Here is an 18,163-nt window from a genome sequence, read left to right as displayed (position 1 = left end):
GGCTACTCCATTCGGCGACTGTCACTTCCTAATAAATTGAAATTTCGGTACAAATTCAAAACAAAATACAAATAAAAAAATGGCGAAAGGAAAACAGGAAATAGTTTCCTTTAAAAAGAAAAATGCGTCATCGGGAGTTGTATCAGCCCCAATGGATTTTATTTACAGTAATTTATTTGAAGCTGAGGAAAACATTGCACCGTCATTTGCATATTTATTGAAATAGGGATTCGAAGTGATATTGTCGTATAAAAATTCAACAGATAAAATGAAAAAAAAATTACTGGAACTTGGTTAAGAACTTCTTTATTTTTTTGACATTATAAAAGAGGTTGTGTTTGGTGAGAGAGGGTAAATTTTCGACTTTAAAAATGGATAATTCCGAATAAGATGATCTTTCAGTTGGAAATTTAGGAGAATTGGTATTTAAAAATTCGGCATTTTCGATTATCTGTGGTTGCTGTCGCTTCTTGTTTAAAATGAGAGATAATTATTGTTTTATTTGCTCCTAGAATACATTATTCTTTATGAAATTGATTTTTTGCAATGCTGAATGGTAGTAGTAAGGGACAAAATTATGCGAAATGTATTTCACAATGAACCTTAAAATTATTCTAATTTGGATATTTGGAGCTGTAACTTTTTAAAAGCTATAATATAAGGATTATTTTCTTCTTTTATTTTAGAAATATTATAAAATATGTTTTAAATAAGTAATAACTGTAATATTTTATTTATTTAATACGTAATTTTATTTATTACGTAATTTTATTTAATACGTAATTTTATTTATTTAATACGTAAATTTTTGAGTATTATTGCTGCATGGGGAATAAGAAATAAACGAACTGGTATAAATCTCGGAAATTTATTTGCTGTGTAACTTAAAATCGTTATATTTTGGATTTTAAAATGTTATTTATGAAAAAATTTGTTTTATTATTTAGAGTTATATCTTGTTTAAAATGCAAGATGATTGAAATTTTACTGACTCTTGCTGTAATTTATTTATTTTATTGCTGAAGAGAAAATGCAATAAAATTATTAGAATAATTCTGAGAAATACATGATGAGCAATAAAATAGTCCTTATTTTGAATTTAAGAGTTGTAATATTTTAGAAAAATCATTTTAAAAACCTGAAGGCGAAAATTTATTTTTTTCGGGCTCATAAAAAAAATATAATGTCACCCTTCCCTCGGAAGTTTTGTTCTCCAATCTTACTAACAAGGTTACAGTTATGACGTGAAAGGAGATAGAAAATATTTCAAACTATGAAAGCTTTCCAACGAAATATAGCAAGCTCAGGTTAAAAGGCATTTGAAACTGAATGTTAAAAATCACCATTCAGACTAGAAAGTTTAAGAAATTGAACAGCCGGCGTCCTGGCATAGGGGTAACGCGTATTCCCCGTGATCTGGGCGTCCTGGGCTCGAGTCCCGGTGTGGGCATGGTTGTTCTTCCGTCGTTCTATCTGCGAGACGTGTGTATGTGCCCTTCTGTAAAAAGTGGTTGTGCAAGCGAATGAGTGATGCATGTGTAGCTAAGTCGTACTCTTAGCCCTAGATGGCGCTACTAAGAAACAAGAAACGCTCCCCCACCGGCTTAAAATCGCTGTCATCATAACAGCGGGCTTGTCCATGGCAAGTGCCATAAGAAACAACAACAGAAATTGAGCTATCGAAATGTTTTTACTTCTAAAGTTATTAGTGATAATGAAATAACATTTTGTATAATTTCAACTATATTTCTATCATTTATCGTGTGGAAATTGTGGAGACATTTATAATAAAAAAATTATATAGCATCCATTAAAAAGATGTTGTGCTTCATACTTTATGTATTGAAAGGTTTGCCACATATATTGAATAAAAATATCACACGGATTTTGCTTTTGCTCTTTACTATACAAAGCAATAAAGATCCATGAAATATATTAGCTACATTTAAAAATTATTGTATTCATTTACAAGATAGTTGGCGCTCATTTTGATGAAAGTATTCATCAGTCACGTAAAAAAAAATTGTACAATTATATTAAATTACCAATATCCTGTTACTTTTATTTTGATTGCATAATCACTAATATTTAAGAGAATATTATTTATATTTTGAAATTATTAAATTCATTTACAGGAATGTTACCTCTCCATTTAGAGAAAAAAAAATATTAGTCATCGGCTGACATTAAACCACTCGCATTAGATTATGGTTTTTTGTTCTAAATAGGTGCAACACAATAGTAATATTTGATATATACTATTGCTAGTAATATTTGATTTTAGATCAACAATTATTTATAAATTTATGTACATGGTTCTTCCAAACTATCTGGCATCAAAGGGTTATTTTAACTGTTTTAGTTAAATTTATTGCGTACAAGAGCTTACCTAAGGGATGCAGTCCTATAGCACTATTAAAAACATTAATGTGAACACTATGTTATAAATTTCGTGATATTGTAATTTTACCTTTTTTTATTCTTTTTGGAAACTACACAGATGCTAAACAGAGTCCTACTGCTTGAATCACGCAATTAAGTATTTGATATGTCAATGAAAATGGTTTAAATTTCAGTTAAAAATTGGTTGAAAATTGGATAAAATTTTTGTTTTAAAATTGCCAAAACTCAGTAAAGTTTCGCACATTTAAGTTAATATCTTTAAAAAGCCAATCTTTAAAAAATTTTGAAACGGCGTAAAATTTATCTTTGTGCAATAATAGTTTTGGAGGTTATAGTGGGAAAATGTCAAAACTCAGCTTCATTTTTAATTAATTAAAATTCTGATTAAAATTTCAAAAGAAAATCTATCCGAAGTGCACCTTTCTTTCCCCCACGGTATACATGTGCTAAATTTGGTAGCTGTAAGTCAAATGGTTTGGGCTGTAGAGTGCCAATACTCACACACTCGCATTCATCTTTATTATTAGTACAGATGATATAAGATAAAAACCAAACTTTAAACTTCCTTTTGAAATTTAGAACAAATTTTTCCTTCTCATCATTGATTTCAAAGAAATTAAAGCCAGTTATGATAGGAAAGATTGTTTTGATATTTAGAATCTTATTAACTTGTAACAATATATTAAATACGTTGCAACGCTCTAAATCAGTTTTAGGAATTCAGATGCATTGGATAGTATTATTCCATTCTTATACTTACTCTATAAACTGAAATCTATTATCAATTCTATAGGTCATTTCTAAAGTTTTTTTTAAAAGAATAGAAACCTTTAAAAAGTTTTCTTTCTTATTGTAGTTTACGGGGTATTTACAGCCATTTGTAGCCGAATGTAATTGTTTTAAATGACTCTGAATGATTCTTTAGCGTTTTAATAATTTAGACCAACATAATAAATTTCTAGCACAGTAAATAACTTTGAGGCTTTTATCTGTGTCGATATTGTACTATTCTTCTCTCTATACTTTATTTATAAACTCAGAAAGACATCTCGGCTGGAGCATTTTAAAAGAATGGCGACTAAAAATATTCTAGAAATCTAAAGTACTTTCACTCTTTTAGAAATCTCAAAATAAATGTCTATTTCTCAATGAAATCTGTTTGGAATCTTTGTTTCAGCCATTTGAATGCATTTTTGTTTTGTTTCTTTATGTGACTGCTGTTTTGAAAGTGAAGGAGATATGCAATATGGTTAAAATATTCAAAACTGCTTGCAACATCTTGTTGAAACTCTGTGCTGAGTTTTGAAAAGCACACTTGGGAAGAATGGCATTTTGTTTCTTTATATTCATTTGTGTTTTGTCCTCTTGCATAACCTATCTGAATATTTTTCAAAGACTTCAAATATTTTTTTCTGTGTTAAAATAAAGACAATGACTTATAAAATATATTGTTTTAATATTATGGTTTAGTTTAGTTATATTAACGTCCTGTTCAAAACAACACTTGGGCTATTTTGGGACAGACTTCGTAATTGTGAACCGCGGTCAGATGACGAGGACGACACCTGAGCTGGCACCCCCTCTCCACAACACACCACACCAGAGGGAGGTCGTTTGGTCATGACGGATTTAACGTGCAACAGACCCCCTCACACGACGGTTCTTCGGTGAACTCGGGTCTCGAACCTGAAACCCTCCGGTTCCGAAGCCGAGACCTTAATATTATGAAAGTCCATTTTAACGAAAGTCCGTAATTACAGTGAAAATTGTCTTTATGGTTGATTTCTCAATCTAAAGGAATCCTAATAAAAATGCTAAAATTAAAATGTGTTTTTGCAATATCTTACATTTTTATTTAGAATTATTTTTTTATTAAATTTCATATACAAATTGTAATGTACACAATGTATTTTGTACACAAATTATCAATTGAATATTATAACTATGCATTTTATAGAATGCAGCAATTTCAAGCTTTAAAGTGTTTGGAATACTTTTAAAAATTTTTAATGATATTCAGTGTATCGATCAAAACATTTTGCTCAGTAGAGTTACTTATTTTTTTCTGGTCTTTCGTTGATATAAAATATCTGGAACCTTATGGTAGATTTGGTAACGTCGCTAGAAAGCCGCTGGTACAGGAGTCGATTTTATAGAAGAACCATTGTGAATATGGTACTAATGTACATTAAATCCGAGAAATGGCCTTTTACTGGAGAGAGGATGACGGTTTCAGTGTCGTTCTAATCATCATATAATGATTCAAAATTATGACTTCTGTTTTCAAAGCAGCCCTTGAATAGTTTTAAACCGATGCTTTAATATTATGCAACAAAGTTGGAGCTAACTTCTTTTTGAACAAATTCAAACCTACTCATTTTATTCATAGTAATTCTTTTTGCTCTTGTAGTTTTTAGCGATATCACATTATTGGTTCAGGCGACTTACATACTGCAGTTTTCTTTCTTTCTTTTTAATTGTTACAAAATCTGTATTCGAAGCTAATATGAGTATTGTGATATGAAAACTCTGCATATGATCCAATTAAAAACTTCAATTAAATCCCTCACAATGGCTGTAGCATTATCATATTCTTAATGTGTAATACTGACAGTTAGAATTTCTCACGTATTCTTTGAGAGTATTTCGATAAATGAGAAAATGCACGAGTTTTTGCGTTCATTATTCCTTTCATTCTTCAGATGTAAAAGACTGGCCGCGTTTACCGATCAAATGGCTTACCAGAAATAATGGTTGTATTTAATTTCAACTAAATTTCTTATATATGAGCTGATGCTCATAATTTACGCAAGAAAGTATTTGAAAGCATCCCTTTTAAACAGACACTAAGACTGTGCAACTTTAATAATTTTATAACTATTCTATTAATTGTGACCACGAACTTTCTTAATGGAAATGAGTCCCATGACATCATGCTGCCATTAAAAATTTAAGTGCATGGGTCATTAATTTCATATCGTAATTTGTCTTTTGGGGCAGCGCCATTTCAATTTCTTATTCCTCGTGCAAAATACATAGATAAACAGAATCTGTTTTTCTTATTTTCAACACCGGGAGAAATTTGCAATTAAATAATACATAAAGCATGAAAATGAGTGAAATTTTATTGCAACAGGGAACTGTATTGTTGCAAAGTAAACGAAATATATTTTTAAAAGACTGGCAAAATTCAGGGAAAATCTATAGTCAATTAATAACATTAAAAAGACAATTTTTAAAAGATAATAAAAATCGTATAGTCTGCTTAATGCAACATAATTATCAGAAATTTACAAGAAAATAAATCAAGATCTGAATTATTTTAATTAAGATTCTAATTAAAATTCGATCCGGGTTGCACATTTCCACCCGCCATAGTATTATTACATATGACAAATTTTTTAGGTCTGAATCAAACGGTCTGTACATATTGAAAAGCAATGCAGATATTTTCCGTTATAATTAGTAAAGGAGCGGTAATTAGCAATGTAGAGTAACACTTGTATTTTAAAATTCGAGTTTTTTTTTAGATCTGTTTTTTAATGAATATCTCAAATGCTTTTCCAGGTAATAATATATTGCAGCCAATTCTGAATTTTGTCAATTCTCAGCTTCTCTACTGACTGCAGAATTTTCTTATAAATCCATTACAAAATTCCAGCAAATTCTTATTTTAAATTATCTATTTTTTTATAGGTTAGGTGAAGAAAAAACAAATTTTAGATAGCATAAAAATTCATTTATCAAATTTTAATAAATATAATTAAATGGGGTGGTGAGGTTGTTGATATCCAGGCACTCCTTTAAATTGTGGAGTTTTACTGGATTTAGACCTTCTTATTTTGTTTTCTACTCTGATTTCATTGACAGCGAAAATACAGAAAACACAGTTTGGTTCAGATGAGAAACTTTTAATACCACTTCTTAATATTTTAGCGTTTAGAAGCGAATCTTAATATTTTACTGACAATCAAAACTTATATAATCCCACGCTTTTAAATATTATTATAATTTAAATGTCACAAGATAAAATCAATCTGATCTTTCGGTGGGGGGCAGTAATTATGATACTGTACCTGTGATAACAAGATATTCATTGAACATGTTCAGTTATTCACTCTAGAATAATATATTTATTCACATAAACTTATAAGAATATTATTCATTAGTATTTTTCTACCATATCCAGAGATCAGATATAACCTCAATCGGATCTTTCGGTGAGGGGCAGTAATTATGATACTGTACCTGTGATAACAAGATATTCATTGAACATGTTCAGTTATTCACTCTAGAATAATATATTTATTCGCATAAACTTATAAGAATATTATTCATTAGTATTTTTCTACCATATCCAGAGATCAGATATAACCTCAATCGGATCTTTCGGTGAGGAGCAGTAATTATGATACTGTACCTGTGATAACAAGATATTCATTGAACATGTTCAGTTATTCACTCTAGAATAATATATTTATTCACATAAACTTATAAGAATATTATTCATTAGTATTTTTCTACCATATCCAGAGATCAGATATAACCTCAATCGGATCTTTCGGTGAGGGGCAGTAATTATGATACTGTACCTGTGATAACAAGATATTCATTGAACATGTTCAGTTATTCACTCTAGAATAATATATTTATTCACATAAACTTATAAGAATATTATTCATTAGTATTTTTCTACCATATCCAGAAATCAGATATAACCTCAATCGGATCTTTCGGTGAGGGGCAGTAATTATGATACTGTACCTGTGATAACAAGATATTCATTGAACATGTTCAGTTATTCACTCTAGAATAATATATTTATTCGCATAAACTTATAAGAATATTATTCATTAGTATTTTTCTACCATATCCAGAGATCAGATATAACCTCAATCGGATCTTTCGGTGAGGAGCAGTAATTATGATACTGTACCTGTGATAACAAGATATTCATTGAACATGTTCAGTTATTCACTCTAGAATAATATATTTATTCACATAAACTTATAATAATATTATTCATTAGTATTTTTCTACCATATCCAGAGATCAGATATAACCTCAATCGGATCTTTCGGTGAGGGGCAGTAATTATGATACTGTACCTGTGATAACAAGATATTCATTGAACATGTTCAGTTATTCAGTCTAGAATAATATATTTATTCACATAAACTTATAAGAATACTATTCACTAGTATTTTTCTACCATATCCAGAGATTTGATTGCATACGCAATTTCATGGCTAAATATCTGCTGTACAAAATTTAGCCAGAATCGAACAAGATCATGCATGTCAGGTTGCAATTACCATTGGGTACATTCCTAGACTTTCCTCGCAAATCTTCAGTGCATTGTCAACACACATTCGGTCATTTGATGATTACCTTTTACCTGTATATTGTATATCGAACAGGACTGAATCGCACCTGAAATATATCTGTGGATATCATTTACATATTTATCCCACCTGGAGGGTACTGCTGAATGATTTGGTTCATAGAAAATGCAGATAGAATAATGCAGTCAATGAATTTTAAAATTTGAATTGACTCACCAGTTATGTTTGATAACGAGGCCTAATAAATTGAATTTAAAGAGTGAATAATATTGTAAAAATAAATATTTTTTACTTCCTCCTGTGATCAACTCAAGATTTCCCCATCAACAGAGGCCCACAATTTGGAAAGTGCTGAATTATTGCATAAGAAAAAAAAAACTCTTTCCCCTCATTACTGCGGCTTCAAATATTTGCTGCTGCTCCCTTCCTACCAGAATATTGTCATTGATTAAACAATCTGTCATTACCCCCCGGCATTTCCCAGAAACCGAGAGATGCCTATCAGCTTCGAGGGACATGGCGGGTAAAATTTATTAAAGTTCTATCTCTGAGATTAGCTCAATATAAATCGAAAGCTTGACGTCAGCTCATAGACGAGAAAGTCGTAAACATGCCATTGGATGATTTGATATTTAAATGATATGAATTTAATGCGAAAATATTGGCTCAGTTTGAAGGATATGATTACAGTTAAAGCGAATGATTAAAATTGTGGCAGAAGATATCTTGTTGTGAGACAGCCTAACTTCCGTTTAATGATATTAAGTTGTGAAATCGCGATAGTAATAATGCCTTCTTAAATATAAGGGTATCCCTAAAAACTTATGGATTTTTAACTGTTTAAAATGTGCTTATTATCGCTATGTTTATTATTACAATAAAAGTGTTTAGTATTAGAATTTGCTTTCAATGTATAAAATGAAGGACAATAATGTGCTTTAGTTTTTATTTTAAAATCGATAATCATCCCAATTTGTGCAACACTGATAGAGCATATAAGTATGGAATCGTATAAATATTTCATTCAAATTTCTAACTCATTGGTTCTGGGTGGCTTTTTTTGATCCATCACTGATGAATGCTTTGTATACAAACTTTATTCTGAAGGAAAATATTTACTTAACAACAGCGCTCCCCCCCCAATGTTATAAGTTCTTCCCCCTCTTTGTTTCAAATGAATCGTCTTAAATACCACTTTAAAAACTCAATTTTTCCTTCTAACTCATCATGATTGAAGGCTAGAGCTAGAATCGTTTCCTTTAGATTATTTCAAGATATGGTGTGTCTGTGTGCTTTGTAATTTTGCTTTACTCTCTGTCTTACAACAACCTTTTTCTGTTGTAGATAATACGTTTGCTATATCTTTTTTTCCTCTATGCGTCCCCAATGATCTTGTACTTCCGGAATGTTGTCCCGGAACATCCCAGGCAGCTCTACCAACTTCAAACTTATCACTAATTTAAATTTTGATAAGTATGCTAGATAATGGACAGTATTCTTTAGACTATTTCAAAGTGTGATGTGACTCTATGCTTTATGATTTTGCTTGTTTGTCTGTTTGGTGTAGCGATAATCTTTGTCGTAGATTATATGCTTGTAATATCTTTACTTTCGTCTCTGCGTCACCCAATGATCTTGTCCTTCTGGAACGTTATCTCGGAACATTCCAAATAATTCTACCTGCTTCACATTTATTACTAATTCGAATTTTTGTACGTATGTTAAATAATGGGCAATATGCTTTATATTATTTCAAAATGTGATGTGTCACTATGCTTTGTAATTTTGCTTGAATGTCAATTTGTCGAAGCGATATTCTTGGTTGTAGATTATACACTTGCGATATATTTTCTTTAGTCCCGTGCCGTCCAATGATCTTGTCTTTCCAGAAAGTTTTCTCAGAACATTCCAAACAGTTCTACCTTATTCAAACTTATCACTAATTAGAATTTAGATTGCTGCTTTCTTTGTTGTTGAGATATATTTCCGATATGCTTTATTCCATATCTGGATCATCATTATTTTTTGGAATGTTGCCTATGAACATTACAAGAAGTTCTACTCACTCCAAAGTTATCTCTAATTCGAACTATAGTAGGTATATTAAATGTTCGAAAATATGCTTCTCAATTATTACTTGGGAGGCTGCTCGGTTTGCTTTAAAATTTTGTTGTAGATGATACTCTTCCGATGCAGTTTCTTCCGTGTCCTCCTTATCGCGATCTTCTAGAAAGTTGCCTTTGAACATTAAGGGAAGTTCCATTTCCTTAAAACTCATCTCTAATTCAAATTATGATAAGGATGCTAGGTGATAGACACTATTCTTTTTAATTCTTATTTAACTGTCATCTCGATAAAATTGTATTCTTTGCTGTAGGCAACTACCTATAACTTTTTGTCCATGCCAATGAAATGCCTATTCATTCATTTATCCCTGTCTGAGAAGCCATCTGCTTCAAACATATCTCCAATCTGAATTATAGTGAGTATTCTAGACGAATCAACAGAAACTCGGAAACAATTTTTGCATTTTTGCCATATTTTGAAGTCAATTAATAATTTATCACAAACCTTTTTTTTTTTGGAACATGGAAAAGAATTTTTTTACCTCTAAAATAAAATTTAAGTTTTTTCTAAAGATTATTTACAACCATACATTTTCAATACCTTTCTTTCTTGTTTGTTACTTAATGGTCTTTATAATCAGAAATGATGCCCCTTAACATTTAGAATTGTTCCATTTGCTCCAGAGTGATCTCTAATAACGCATAAGAAAAATTAGTATGAAATTGTTTCCGAAATAATAATTGCATTTTAGCTATCATTTTCGAAGGTCAATTAGCACTTCTAAAGGTCATTTAGCAGAAACTTTCTAATTTCAGAGCTGGAATTATTTTGAGCCATTTTTTTTTCCTAATTCTTAAATCAGTAACAGAAGAAAAATCGGTCGCCAATTGTAGTGTGTTGCAATTACTGTGTCGTTTTGCCAACTAGTAAAATGCACACATATTTTGAAAAACTCTGTATTATCTATATATATTCATCCCATATAGATAAAGATGAAAGCTTAAAAAAATTGGTCATGATTAGTGAAAATATTTAGACTGTTTTAACAAAATTAATGCAAGATAAAGCATTGGAAATTAATATAATCCTCCCAACGTTAAAATAAATAAAAGTTTAATTATTTTTATGCTATAGCACCGTTTACTTGCTGTAGCGTTTCTGAACTAAAAATAGATTTTCCTTTAAATATTTCTCAGAAAGAAAAGGCAAATTTCTCGGAAAACTTTGTCCAGACATTTTAGTATTTTTTATAATACTGCATTTTATTTATTTAATATGCTCTTTCATCAATGAATTACATTCCCCTTTTTCATAACACTAAATTCTCGATTCCATTTCTTGCAATAACATTCAATTTAAATATTTTATAAAATATTCTGCTCCGTAATAAAATTCAGCATTCCCTAAAAGGCTTTATTTTTATCGTTCCAATTCAATTTAGAACTTAGTTCTTTGATGTCAAAAAGTAGCAAACACTTTCAAAAGATGGAAAAAAATTGCTTAACGCAATTTGGCAATATTAAGATGTGACTTCGCCTTTTTCCTTTGCCGAGCATCTACGAGATTAAATATTGAATTTATCATATTTTAAAAGCAATAAAAATCTCCCTTGATTCTTCAGAGAGAAATCCCATTTTCAGCGCCTTCAACATAAAAATGAATTATGTATTTTCCAAGACTATTTTGTATGAATGGGTCGCGATAATACTCGGAAACACTACACCTTTGAAACATTTTTCCAAACAATTCGAATCCCAAAATAAGATATTTTTTTTATTACTTTGTTTTTCTTTGTTGTACTTGTCCCCTCTATCGATAGATATTATAAGAGCTTATTCCTAGATCTCGTTATGTTTAGGTAATTTTTTTTCTTAATCTCTGATTTTGAATTTTTGTTTTTCCATTGCATCACCTTTTTTTTTGTCTATTATAACAAGTCTGTAAGCATGTCGATTATTTTTTCCTTTCTTGTTCCATTTTCTTTGAAAGAAATAAGATTATCTTTTTTTTGTGTGAAAGCAACGGGCCATTTTTTGACAGCCGGTGAATATGTTATATTACGAGCTTGTGAAAACCAGTTGATGGAACTTTTTCATACTGTATCTTGTGTTTATTTTTTACTGGTATCTTTTTCTTCTCGTAATTTCCTTTTTTCAAACTCAATACATCATTTTGCAAGTAATTAATTTCGTGCTTCGGTGAGTTTTAGAGAAAATTAAGTTTGTCATTTTAGTTTCGAGTTATTTAATTGGTTTTGAAATTCAAATGAGTTTTTTTTTCTTTTTTTATATGATGAAAAAACATAAAATGCTATGCTTTTTTTTAATTATAACAAATAAAAACTCCTTTCAAGGATCAGTGAGAAGAGTATAAAATATCTTCTGTTCACAAGATTCAGTAGATAAATTATTAAACATATCATTTTATCGAGAACTTAATTATTTTATAGATTTCAATAGAATATAAAATATCGTCACATTTCAGCTATCATTAGTGCTTTTCAGGTGACAGACTTTTAAATAAGAAAAAGCTGTTGGAAATTCAAAATGTTTTGGAAAACTTTTTTGATATAAGGAAAGATTATCTTATTTTGACCATTTGAATTTTTTTTTCATGTACTTTAAAAGTGAAGTAATTGCAATAAAAAAGTTGTGGAATTTTTAACTTATTTTTTAGAAAGACTTAATTTTGATTTTTAAAAAAAATTAATTCCTCTTAGAAATATTCCTTAACACAATGAAAAAGTATAATAGCAATATGTCTTCAATTCAGTTAAAGAATCTGATCATCAATTTCTTTAATAATTATTGGAAAAGTTTTTTTTAAAATCTAAGATATAATTTATTGCTATGAATTTGTAACTTTTCACCCCTACACAGTAAATTTTTTAATAGGGAAGAATATTTTTGAGATCATTTTTCGCGGATGCTGAATGAATGTCGGGTGAAAGTTCCCCAGCTATGTCGACAAATTTGGAGATCATTTGGCAACGATTTGGCTATATAATGAAGGATATACAGATCTAGTGTAAAGCATCGCTAAATAAAGAGCTATTCAACCCATTGTTGGCTTTTCATTTCTACCTCTCATCAGCGCCCTCTAGCTTTAAGTTTGCATCTCCGGTTAAATATCCTTATATGAATCTTTTTTTTTTCTTTTGCGTTTTATACCTCCCCTAAAAGCTGGAACCTGGAATTTTGAATCACTCTATATAGGTCATATCTCTGATCTAGAGCTACCAAATTTGGTATAAATATACTTTGAATGATAATATTGTGAACCTCAGAGAAATTTTAATCAGAATATTAATATAATTAAAAATCAAGCGATATTTGGATTTCTGGGATAACATCTTAAAATATTACAGTACAAAACTGATTTTTTCGTTATTTTAAAATTAAAAAATAACCTGTCTAATGATTTGCCACAAAATATTTTTAATTTTTATATTATTTTCAAAAAATATTTTAAGCGTATTTTACAACAGCATATTTTATTGTTGGAGAGGAATTAAAATTTTTCTTTGTTGCTACAAATACTTCATCCTGATTTTTTTTTCCATTATTGGTGATTAATGTATGACTAATGATGACTAATGTTGATGCATGATGATGATGTATCATGATGGTGACTAATGTTGAAAATTAGGCTTACTTTTCCCATGTTCCGTTGGTTTTAGCATAAAACATGCTTTTAATAAGATTTTTGAAGTTTTATTGCTTTTACAATTACATTTCAGAATAAAAAATGAAGAAAAAAAGTTTAAATTACATTAATTTAAAATTAATGTAATTTAAATTAATAATCATTAATTTTAAATTACATCAATTTTTATACATTACTGTTCTTTTCTGTGGAAAAACTGGATGTATACAAATATAGGTAAATGCATTGCTGCTTCATTTTCTAAAATAATATTTGTTTGATGTCTATCAAAATTTAAAGGTTAAAAATATTTTTTAAGGCAACCATTAACATCAAGTTACAAAAAAATATGTAATGGTAAATTTTAATTCCTGAGGTCCAAATAGCCTCAAAGTGTGATTAAAGTTTTAATTTTAAAAAAAGAGGCACTGAATTTTTTTTTTTTTTTGAAAAATATATCTGGTATAATTTATTTTTACTCTTAATTGTGTTGTTTTTCCTAATTATTTTATATGATTTTATTTTATTAATAAATAATTTACTATTTACAATTAGATTATATCTTAAATAATTGTATGGAATCAGCCAAACTGCTGCTATCATTACAAACTTGTCTCTTCTGCTCAAACAAGGACATTAAAAAATATTTTGATGTACCTTTCTTTGAAAATATTAACTAATTAATTCTCCCTTTTCATAGCAATAAATGTTCTAATTCAAAGTTCATTGCTTTTATAAAAAAGTCATAAAAATTTATTATACTCGTCAGAAGTACATTCAAGATTTACAAAAAAGGGGGGGGGGGATGCATCGTTCTAATATAACACAGAAAACAAATTTCTTTGATATCAAAAATTAATTAATATTTTACGCGATAAATACAATTAGTTGGTAGCTATTATTTCGTTTTCTTAAAGCATGACTACATCTTTTACCACTGTGTGCATCTACGAGATTAAACATTGAATTCGTCATATTTCAAAAGCAATAAAAATCTTCCTTGGTTCTTTGAGGCAGAAATCCCTTTGCTTTCACCATGACGATGAATTATGGATTTTTCCAAGATACTTTGAGTCCACAAGTCGCGATAATACTCTGAAACATTACTTCACTCAAGTATTTTTTTTAAAAAAAAATCCGAATTTCAAAATAAAACTGAAACTTTCATCTTGCTTTTCTTTGTTTTGTTACTTGTATCTATCAATGGAAGTTATAGAGATATTTTATACATATATTTTGTCGTGTTAAAGTATTTTTTATTTGTTTACTCTGTGTTTTAGTTTGTTGCCTTTTTATTTGTTTTGTTTTTCCTTATAAGTTAACAAACCTGCATAGATGATGCTCCAGTTCTTTTTTAACTTTTTTTTTACTAACTCATAGTCTTCTCTGTTTGCTTGCTTGTCTGTTCGGTACAAATTTTGAAGAGATGAGCTAAGGACTTAAAATATAGTTGAGAACCGGATGGCAATGCAATATTAATTCGCTTTCATGTTCGCCCATTCGGTACAAATTTTGCATTCAATTTTAAGTATCTAAAATTTAGTTTAATAGAAACTTTCATTACCAACAGATGGCGCCATGAAAAGTCATAATAGTATTTGTGTGTGTGTGTTTAATAAATATTTAGTGCGTTTTTATGAGTTCGCTTTCCTGTTTGTCTGTTTTTGTTTTTTTTTGTCTGTTCGCTACAAATTCTGCAATCAATTTTGAACTAATGCAATAAAATATGCAATCTCTCGATGACCTGGATACTTTAAACAGTAAATATAACTCAGAAATGGATGACAATACAATACTAACTCACTTTTTTACCTGATAGGTACACATTTTATCATCCGCTGTAGCTAATCTAGAAGTTAGCTGAAAATCAAATGCAATATTTAACACTCAGAGAACTAAAAAGCTGAAAAAATTCTTTAAATAAAAAAAATTAATATACCGCATTTTTAAAGTGAATTAAAAGGTATAAAATAAGTTCTCCTACCTCCATATTAATTTATAACCTCTCACTCATAGACCGTACTAATAATTTAGGACAGTGAATTTTTAAAATTATTATTAGAAATTTTATATATATATTTTAATCAACAAAGAGGTATATTAGAAATGATCTAATTAAAAATTTTTTTAGTTTCTCTTACAGATATAGGATTATCTTTTTTTTTTTTTTTTTTTGTGAAAACAGTGCCGTTTTTTAGCAAAGGTTGAATGTAAGATTCCAGAATTTTTAGGCAAACTTGAATTACTAATATTAGTTTGTTTTCATTTCATTTCTTAAATTTCTATCAGTTATTATCAAAACAAGGAAGGGAAATTGCTCATTTTCACAGAAAAAACTTCAGAAAAAAAACTAAATTTTCTTGAAGATTTTACACGAAAACTTGCAATTCTTCTCAAAGAAATTTAGGGTTATTCTACTTAAAGATGCATATTATAGAACACATAAAAAAAGTAATCGTTTACAAATATAAAGTAAAAGGAACATTTTTCAGGGTTTTAGAGGATAAATTTTTTTTATTGAAATAAAACATTTTATAACAGCTGCTTTAAAGATGTTTTGAAATATTGCTGAAGATAGCCGTTTAATTTTCTGGAATATCATTTTTGGCAGTTAAACAAAGTATTATTCATTTATACAATCTGAGCTCTTTCTTAACAATTCTGCTAATCAAATGGTTGCAATTTTTAAATCCCATTTTGAAGTCTTAGGGATAATTGCAATATTCTTCATAATTTCTGACGATGATAAATACATTTCTTATAGTAACAGCTTATGAAATAATTAAATTATTATTTATAATTTGTTAATGATACATCTATTGAGTTTATTAAATAATTAAATCATTATTTAAACTTAACAATGATAAATCCATTTCTATCCAGTTTAATTAACAATTAAATTATTATTAATAATTTAATAAGCTTCTTCATTTAAATTTTAAAATTCAGCACATCTAAAAAAAATGTATCATTATATGGTCCAAGTTTTGCAAACTTTTTTTCCGATAAAAAATTATCTACATAATTTATTAAAATTCAGAAATAACAGTGTTTTGATGATTAAACATTGAATTTTTATTATTTTAAAAGCAAAAGGAAAAGATCCTTTAATCTTTTTAGGAAGGAATTGTGATTTTATTGCCTTCATGACAATAGTGAACATAGAATAGCCAATACCAGTGAACGTATCTGTGAAATAGAATAGCTAATACTAGGCTATATATTTTCACTAGTATTTTGAGTGAATATACCTTGAGGAAATATACCTGAATATACCTACAAGGAGGCTCCTCTCAGTATTTTAAATGATTTAAATTTGAAAAAATGAGCATTATTTTATTTTGTTTTTCTTTATTATGCCAATTTCTTTCTTTAATTATAATTCAAGATCATTGGTTTATCCTATCCAGTTTCAACAATTTTTTTCTTTAATAAACTATGATTTTAAAATTTCTAATTAATTAATTAATATTTTAGTATTTAATAACAAACTTGCTTGCATATCATTTAAGTCTTTTGGTGTTTGTTTTTGCAACTGAAATAAGATTTCTTTTTCTTTTGTTTATTAAGTTAAAAGTAGTGTTTTTTTAAAGTGAGTCAATATATTATTTGCAAACTTTTGACATAAATGACTTTTTTCATTTCTCTCGGAAATGTTTTGATTGCTTCATTATAAAGATTTTTTTAAAGAAAAAGGAAGCCCTCATGCCTCTTTTAAAGAGGTATGCGGTACAAATGAATAATTCTAATCAGTCTTTATATCAGAAAAAAATTATATATGGTCTTTTTCTGCTTTTAATGATTTTCAAGGAATTTCTTATGATGTAAAATTTTTTTTTAATTGAAAGGATATTTCTTAAGTGTATTCTAGGAATATTTTTAATGACTTCAATTTATATCCTCGAATATAAATATTTTTAATATACTTAAGATCATGTCACTGAAATATACCATGTTAAGATTTTAACATTTCTTATAATGCGTTTTAATATATTTTATAATCATAAAATTTCGAAGAGTGAAATATGCTGGAGATTCTGGACCGAACTCAGATAATTATTTTTAGATACGTGATATATTGTTTTGTTATGTATGGCAATTAACAAGCCCGCTGACGAACTAACAGCGATTTAAGCAGAGTGTGCAGTAATTTCTATGGGCAAAGCGCCTGCGCACCCGAGGGCAGAAGTCTGACTTATTAAGATGACACATACATTCGTTTGCACAACCTCTTTTTAAAGACAGGTTCATTCACACTCCTTACAGATAGAACACACGGTAGAGAACAGCCATGCCCAAGACAGGGGCCAGATCACGGCGAAGACGCGCTACTCCTAGGGCAGGTCGCCGGCTAAGGGATATATAATCTAGTTTATCAGAATCAAGGATTTGGTTTTCCTTTAAGTGGTAGTAGACGATGAAGCAATTAATTAAGTTGCTACAATTCTGCCAAATGTTTCATCAAACTATGCTACTTTCTTTCTTTCCTAAACAATTAGATCCAGTTTGCCCTTCAAAATACACTATGTCTTGAAGAATTTTTAAGACTGTATTTGTGAAATGAAATAAAAGGGAAACAAAATGGTAATTTTTTTCACTTTGCAAAATAAGTCCGAATCCATTAGACTTGTTATAACAATTTCGCATTTATTCGAGTATCTGTTCTAGTTCACTTTTCGAAAATTTTTTAAAACAAGCCTCAA

At 29.1% G+C, this 18,163-nt stretch overlaps 1 protein-coding gene across 1 annotated transcript in view; it reads left to right on the top strand.

Annotated features, from left to right (window-relative positions):
• LOC129971774 (sialin-like) overlaps positions 1–18,163 on the top strand; it is an 85,810-nt gene that overhangs the window by 66,578 nt on the left and 1,069 nt on the right. The window lies entirely within an intron of this gene.

The sequence above is a fragment of the Argiope bruennichi genome, chromosome 6 (genome assembly GCF_947563725.1).
Source record: "Argiope bruennichi chromosome 6, qqArgBrue1.1, whole genome shotgun sequence".
NCBI lineage: Eukaryota > Metazoa > Arthropoda > Arachnida > Araneae > Araneidae > Argiope > Argiope bruennichi.
This window is presented reverse-complemented; position numbering and strand designations above follow the sequence as displayed.